Source organism: Zea mays, chromosome 1 (genome assembly GCF_902167145.1).
Source record: "Zea mays cultivar B73 chromosome 1, Zm-B73-REFERENCE-NAM-5.0, whole genome shotgun sequence".
NCBI classification, from domain to species: domain Eukaryota; kingdom Viridiplantae; phylum Streptophyta; class Magnoliopsida; order Poales; family Poaceae; genus Zea; species Zea mays.
In genome coordinates, this window is record NC_050096.1 from 303,951,400 (window position 1) to 303,959,476 (window position 8,077).

Sequence of the window (8,077 nt, forward strand, 5' to 3'; positions counted from 1 at the left end):
TTTTGGACAGATCCAGCTCGAGTTTGAGTCTGCGCCCTTGGAGACTGGGGATGGTCGTCGGTTAGAGTTGTCGGTGTCCCGTTGGAATGGACGTTCAGTAATAAGTATGTAGAGGATTCTGGAACCAGAATGGAGAAAAAAATGGAAAGGAAGTTACCGGCTGCTGACATTGATGGAGCTCGAGTGTGTCGCCATTTTCAAGCCTATGGCGAGGGTGGCGTGGTGGACTGATACAGGTGGCGTTGGCTGGTGGAGTGATGGATGACCACTGGCGGTGTCGTGGCGTCGGCGCTACCTATTTGGAGCGGACGAGCGACGAGCAGTGGAGCCTGCTACCTGCGAGCAGACCGCGACATGCATGCCCGAGCGGTCGCCGAGCCTCACTGCGACTAGGTTTTAGGGCGACTAGCGTCGCCGGCCACTTCAGGTGTGAGTGTACAAGTGGCGTGCACCCGTATGGCTTGGAGTTGGTGTTGAACGCTTGGTGCTTCGGCTTCGAGGCTTGGATTCCTAGTCGATCGGACGTTTGGACCCAGGCAAATTCTATATATACAAAGCGGGACGAAAAAGTCTTCAATCATAGCATCCACGTCGCCTTTTTCAATCCTCACCGTTCCATCAATTATCAGCGGCCGACGCCAGCACTCGACTCCTTCCGCACGCGTTTCCTTCATGAACCCGCTTCTAGAAACGTGGACCTGCTCCCAGAAACATCGGGGTTATGGTCTCGCTCCGGCATCACGCCTTTCTTTATTCGTCGCTACCCGTCTTCCAGGCTCCTCCCGCGGCGCGCCTGAGTTTCGCCCTCGCAGCGCACCCCGCACGTACTTCCTCCTCATCTTCGGACCCGGCGGCATGCGCTCCTTCAGTTGCGCTGCCATAGGTACGCGGCGGCGTGGAAATACTGTGCTGCACCACGCGCCATGCGCGAGCTCCTCCTTCAACCAGGGCGGCGCATGGAAAAGGATGTGGCCACAGTCGAGGCCGCAGTCGCGGTACCGGGGCGGCAACTGGACGTGCGGGTGGCCACGCTCGTCAGGATGCTCATTTCCAAGGGCAGGGCCGCGATGCTTGCCGAGGCCCTGGACGAGTTCGACGCCATCTGCATCCGCCTGCTGCCACTGCGTGTGCCCTTATATTAGTTTGTGTTTGCTACAAATAGTTCCTAGTGTCTTGTTCGTGTATTCTCTCCTGCGAATCGTGCTGACTACAGCTACAGAAAGGCACTTTTCCCAATCCAGAGTTTCAATTTTTGACTATCTTCTGAAAGCAATTTTCCCGTTTCGCCTGATGTAGACTAATTGCTGAATATGTTACCGACGATCATTAGGCTTAATAATATTGATTAATTAATTTTAAGCTTTTCCGTAAAACATCATATCTAGAAAAAATGAATCTTCTCCACGAAGCAACATATCTGAAAAATGAAATAATAAATTAAGTTGTCATGTGATCTGATATTATATCTTTAATTATCTTATACTACTAAATCTTTGTGCAGGAAGATACTCGGAGCGGTGCCAAATTCATCACACATCAATGAGATGGACTCAGACTGATTCTCTCCTCATGCTCTTCCATCTCAGATGAGAGCTCCCACCACTTTGTGTAATGAGCGTCTGTTTTTTTCTGTCTCTGTATGCTCCTACAAGCAAAGGGTCAAATTTCCAGCAATATTTTGGCATTACAATAGGTGGGTCATTGTGACAATTATGCATGAAGGGAATTTAGGCCCTGTTCTAATCTCGCGAGATAAACTTTAGTAGCTTTTTTTAGCTACTTTTAGCCATTTGTAATCTAAACAAGAGAGCTAATGGTGATAATTAAAGTTAAACTTTAGCACTTCAATTCATATAGTTAAAGTTTAGCAGGAAGCTAAAGTTTATCCCGTGAGATTGAAACGGGGCCTTATTTATTCTACTTATAGCAGATCGAATTGAGAGGAAACTACAATTTTGGTAACATTTCTGGATATGGCCAGACCTAAAGTTTGACAAGCCTGAGTAGAAATAGATAAGACCCTTAGTTGTTTTTATTAGATTTATACGTTGTTGTTCCTATTTATATTTTCGTAATTACACTACAATAGCAAAGGTGGACTATGGTTCTGAAGTAATACTGCATATTGATTACTAATTTCTTTAGCATTCGAGTGTTAAAATTTGGTACGAAATCCGAGGCCACCGTTATGCAAGACAAACACTTAATCAAATCTATCAAATCTTACTATTTTACTACTGATACGGACATCATATTGCTACCATACTTCATCCCGAGTTCACTATGAAAGCTTCCTGTCAGGTGGTTGTTTGCAAGATTGAACGGTCGTAGCAGCCACCGTGCTAGCAAAATATGCAGTCTTACTAAAATCGGATCAATTGCCAGGTGGTTGTCATATTATACTTTTTATTATATTAAAATTGAACCAGGGCTTCATTTAATCCCGGATTTAACACTGCTACCATTTATTACTAATTGTTCCGTGCGCGCAAGGCGCGCCTAAGTTACTAGTTAATGAGCAAGGTAGCCTAAAATGATAGGTATTTTATACTCATGGTATACGGGTATGGGTTTAATGAATATATACGCGAACTCGTTCTACCATTGGATCTTCTTTTTCTAACACGTTATCAAACCCGCAGGTACAAAATTGCAACCAAACCCGACCTCTAATAGAATAATTACCTGCCAGTTATAGCTGTATATTTGGGTCGGGTTTAATGGGCTGGCACGAAGCACAAAAAAAAGCATGGCTCAAACACGGCATGACACGAAATTATTTCGGGCCGGGCCAGCCCGGCCCGTTTAAGCAGGCCCAAAATGGCCCGTTAACAGGCACGTAAAGGCCTGAACCGAAGCGGCAGCGCACCACTCGGCGAGTCGGTGGTCCTCAGGCATTCAGGCTCAGCTCAGGCAGCGGCAGCGCACAAGTTGTCCACAGGCCTAAGGCGAAGGCGAGGCCCATTTCCATTTAGCTTTATGTCTTGCCCTGTTGCCCAGAAACCCTAAAACGCCGAGTCGCTCTTATTCCCGTATGGCCGCCGTCCCAGCCTCCTAGCCCCCAGCTCCAGGCTCCAGCGCGAGACGGCGAGAGTTGAAAGTCGCCTAAAGGGGGTGAATATGAGGAATCTGAAAACTATAAACTTAAGCAAGCGTTATAAATATAATCGAGTCCAAAAGAGAGGGCGAAAACAAATCACAAGCAAATGAAGAGTGAGACGCAGTGATTTGTTTTACTGAGGTTCGATTTTTACAAACCTACTCCCAGTTAGGTGGTCACAAAGACCGGGTCTCTTTCAACCCTTTCCCTCTCTCAAACGGTCACCTAGACCGAGTGAGCTTCTCTTCTCAATCAATCGGGACACTAAGTCCCCACAAGGACCACCACACAATTGGTGTCTCTTGTCTTGATTATAATTGAGTTGGGAAAAAGAAAGAAGAAGAAAAGCGATCCAAGCGCAAGAGCTCAAATGAACACGACAAAACTCTCTCACTTGTCACTATTTGATTGGATTGATCTTTGGACTTGTGAGAGAATTTGATCTCTTGTTTGTGTCTTAAATTGAATGTTAGAGCTCTTGTATTGAATGTGTTGGCTGAAAACTTGGATGCCTTGAAGTGTTGGTGGTTGGAGGTATTTATAGCCCCAACCACCAAAGTGGTCGTTGGGAGGGGCTGTTGTCGTATGGCGCATCGGACAGTCCGGTGCGCCAGCCACGTCACCCAACCGTTAGGGTTCGATCGTTGGAGCTCTGATAAGTGGGGCCACCAGACAGTCCAGTGGTGCACCGGACAGGTCCTGTTCACTGTCCGGTGCGCCTTCTGGCGCCTGCTCTGACTTCTGCGCGCGCAGGCATACACTGTTCACTTTCACTGTTCCTTTGCAGACGATCGTTGGTGTGAAGTAGTCGTTGCTTCGCTGGCACACCGGACTGTCCGGTGTTACACCGGACAGTCCGGTGAATTATAGCGGAGTGGCTCCCCAAATTCCCGAAGCTGGCAAGTTCAGAGTGGATCCTCCCTGGTGCACCGGACACAGTCCGGTGGCTCACCGGACAGTCCGGTGCGCCAGACTAGGGTAGCCTTCGGTTGTCTTTTGCTCTTTTTATTTGAACTCTTTCTTTGACTTTGTATTGGTTTGTGTTGAACCTTTGGCACCTGTAGAACTCATAATCTAGAGCAAACTAGTTAGTCCAATTATTTGTGTTGGTCAATTCAACCACTAAAATTCATATAGGAAAAGGTTTGACCCTATTTCCCTTTCAATCTCCCCCTTTTTGGTGATTGATACCAACACAAACCAAAGCAAATATAAAAGAGCAGAATTGAACTAGTTTGCATATGGTAAGTGCAAAGGTTGCTTGGAATGAAACCAATAATTATTTCTATTAGATACGCATGGATGGTTTTCTTCTTATTTAAAATTTTGGACCACGCTTGCACCACGATTTTTGTTTTTGCAAGTTCTTTGTAAAATTATTTTCAAAAATCTTTTGCAAATAGTCAAAGGTATATGAATAAGATTGAAAAAAGCATTTTCAAGATTTGAAATTTTCTCCCACTGTTTCAAATGCTTTTCCTTTTACTTAAACAAAACTCCCCCTCAATGAAATTCTCCTCTTAGTGTTCAAGAGGGTTTTACAAATTTTTGAAAATCCTAGTACTTTCTTCCCCATTTGAACACAATAAGATATCACTTTGAAAACTTTATTTTTTAAAATTCGGTGGTGGTGCGATCCTTTTGCTTTGGGCTAATACTTTCTCCCCCTTTGGCATGAATCGACAAAAACGGATACTTGTGAGTGAAATATAAGCCTTTTTCAAACTTTCTCCCCCTTTGGCAAACAAATAGATATGAGTGAAGATTATACCAAAGTGGAGAACGATGCGGAATACCGGCAAATACCAATGGAGTTGAGTGGAAGCGCCTTCTTTACCGAATACTCTATTTCCTTTTCAATTCTATGACTAAGCATAATAATACACTTGAAAACACATTAGTCATAGACATAAAAGAGACATGATCAAAGGTATATAAATGAGCTATGTGTGCAAAGAATCAATCAAAATTCCTAGAATCAAGAATATTTAGCTCATTCCTAAGTTTGGTAAAGGTTTTCTCATCTAATGGCTTGGTAAAGATATCGGCCAATTGATCTTTGCTGTTTATATAGGCTATATCGATATCCCCCTTTGTTGGTGATCTCTCAAAAAGTGATACCGAGTGGCTATTGAGAGCACCTAGAGGGGGGTGAATAGGTGATCCTGTCAATCTTAAAACTTAAGCCACAAAACTTGGTTAAGTGTTAGCACAATAATTGCCAAGTGGCTAGAGATGAGTCTCAACAAAACACAATAACCACAAGAAATCAATCACAGAGATGGCACGGTGGTTATCCCGTGGTTCGGCCAAGACCAACGCTTGCCTACTCCACGTTGTGGCGTCCCAACGGACGAGGGTTGCAATCAACCCCTCTCAAGCGGTTCAAAGACCCACTTGAATACCACGGTGTTTTGCTTGCTTTTCTTAATCCCGTTTGCGAGGAATCTCCACAACTTGGAGCCTCTCGCCCTTACACTTGAAGTTCACAAAGAAGCACAGAGCAAGGGAGGGATTAGCAACGCACTCAAGACAAGAAATCACAGCAACACCACGCACACAAGTCGCAACGAGAGCTCACAACACAACTCAATGAGTTCACCACTCAACTAGAGCTCTAATTGCTATCGCAAAGAATCAAAGGCGCGGAATCGATGTCTTGGTGCTTAGGAATGTTGTAGGAATGCTTGGTGTACTCCTCCATGCGCCTAGGGGTCCCTTTTATAGCCCCAAGGCAGCTAGGAGCCGTTGAGAGCAATCTAGGAAGGCTGATCCTGCCTTCTGTCGACTGGCGCACCGGACAGTCCGGTGCACACCGGACACTGTCCGGTGCCCGATTTCCTTCCAAAAATAGCGCAGTCGACCGTTGGCAGCCTGAGAGCCGTTGGCGCACCGGACATGTCCGGTGCACACCGGACAGTCCGGTGTCTCCTTCTAGCCATTGGCTCGGCCACGTGTCCCGCGCAGATTGCGCGGCCGACCGTTGGCTCACCGGACAGTCCGATGCACACCGGACAGTCCGGTGCACCACCGGACAGTCCGGTGAATTATAGCCGTACGTCGCCGATGAATTCCCGAGAGCAGCCTGTCCGCCAGAGCCGGACATTGTCCGGTGCACCACCGGACAGTCCGGTGCTCCAGACTGAGCAAAGTCTTGGCTGCTCGAGCCAAGGCATTTTCAATTGGATTTTTCCTGTTTCCAGCACTTAGACACAATACATTAGTCCATAAAACAATGTACTAAGTCTGAGAAACATACCTTTATCCTTGATTTGTACTTTGTCCACCTTTTTACACTAGGGCACTTGTGTTGGACACTAAATCACCAAAATACTTAGAAATGGCCCAAGGGCACATTTCCCTTTCAATCTCCCCCTTTTTGGTGATTTATGCCAACACAATATAAAGCAAGTAGAACAAATACAAAATCAATTCAAATAAGAACTCAAACTGTTTTGATTCAAATTTGACATATATGGATCACTCTTTGCCACCACTTGGTTTGTTTTTGCAAATCAAACTCAAATTTCTATCTCTAAGTCAATCACACATGTTAAGACATAAAGAGAGTCATTCCAAGAGAAATTGATTCAAGTTTGTCAAAAACTCCCCTTTTCCCATAATCAACACTTCTCCCCACAAGAAGCCAACTTTTGACAAGAGAGACAACAAAAGAGTTTTGACAAACCAAAAGCTCTATTCTACTATTTTCAAAATCTCTCAAGTGGTAGCTGATCCATTTATCGCTTTGGCCTTTATTTTCTCCCCCTTTGGCATCAAGCACCAAAACGGGATTAATCTTGGCCCTTAAACCCCATTGCCTCACCAAAATCTTTTAATAAGAACATAAAGGCAATAAGAGTACATGAGATGAACTTGGAATTAGTTACCCTCTCATCGGAGTGCAGTGGAAGTCTTTCATGGTCCAAGTCCACCTTTTCCCTTTCAAACCTCCTTTGAGACTAAATCAAGCAAACTCAAGCAAACGGTTAGTCTCAAAGGGTCAAGTTGTACCACAACTCCCCCTAAATATGTGCATCACTTGCACAAGGACTTGTGAGGTCCGGGGATTGATTGTACAACTTGAGCACCACAAGTAAGCAACAAAATGCATAAGGAACATGATCAAATGCATAAACACATGTATGCTATAAATCAATCCAAGTTCCGCGAATCTAGGATATTTAGCTCACTAGGCTTAGTGAAGATATCGGCTAGCTGGTTCTCGGTGCTAACATGAAACACTTCGATATCTCCCTTTTGCTGGTGGTCTCTCAAAAAGTGATGCCAGATGTCAATGTGCTTTGTGCGGCTGTGCTCAACAGGATTTTCCGCTATTCGGATAGCACTCTCATTGTCACATAGGAGTGGGACTTTGCTCAGATTGTAGCCAAAGTCCCGGAGGGTTTGCCTCATCCAAAGTAGTTGCGCACAACACTGTCCTGCGGCAACGTACTCGGCCTCAGCGGTGGATAGGGCAACGGAAGTTTGTTTCTTAGAGTTCCACAACACCAGGGACCTTCCTAAGAATTGGCACGTCCCCGATGTACTCTTCCTATCGACCTTACATCCAGCATAGTTGGAATCTGAGTATCCAATCAAGTCAAAGTTAGACCCCTTTGGATACCAGATCCCGAAGCAAGGCGTAGCGACTAAATATCGAAGAATTCGCTTCACAGCCACTAAGTGACACTCCTTAGGATCGGATTGAAATCTAGCACACATGCATACACTAAGCATAATATCCGGTCTACTAGCACATAAATAAAGCAAAGAACCTATCATGGACCGGTATGCTTTTTGATCAACGGACTTACCTCCTTTGTTGAGGTCGGTGTGTCCGTCGGTTCCCATCGGCGTCTTTGCGGGCTTGGCGTCCTTCATCCCAAACCGCTTTAGCAAATCTTGCGTGTACTTCGTTTGGGAGATGAAGGTGCCGTCCTTGAGTTGCTTCACTTGGAACCCAAGGAAGTAGTT

General features: G+C 45.4%; 1 long non-coding RNA gene across 1 annotated transcript; it reads left to right on the forward strand.

The window, feature by feature from the left end:
* Positions 1-732: 732 nt before the first annotated feature.
* LOC111590620 (uncharacterized) lies at positions 733-1,692 on the forward strand. The gene is made up of 2 exons (XR_002749756.1): positions 733-883; positions 1,502-1,692. It is a non-coding gene; the product is annotated as an uncharacterized lncRNA (long non-coding RNA).
* Positions 1,693-8,077: the final 6,385 nt, after the last annotated feature.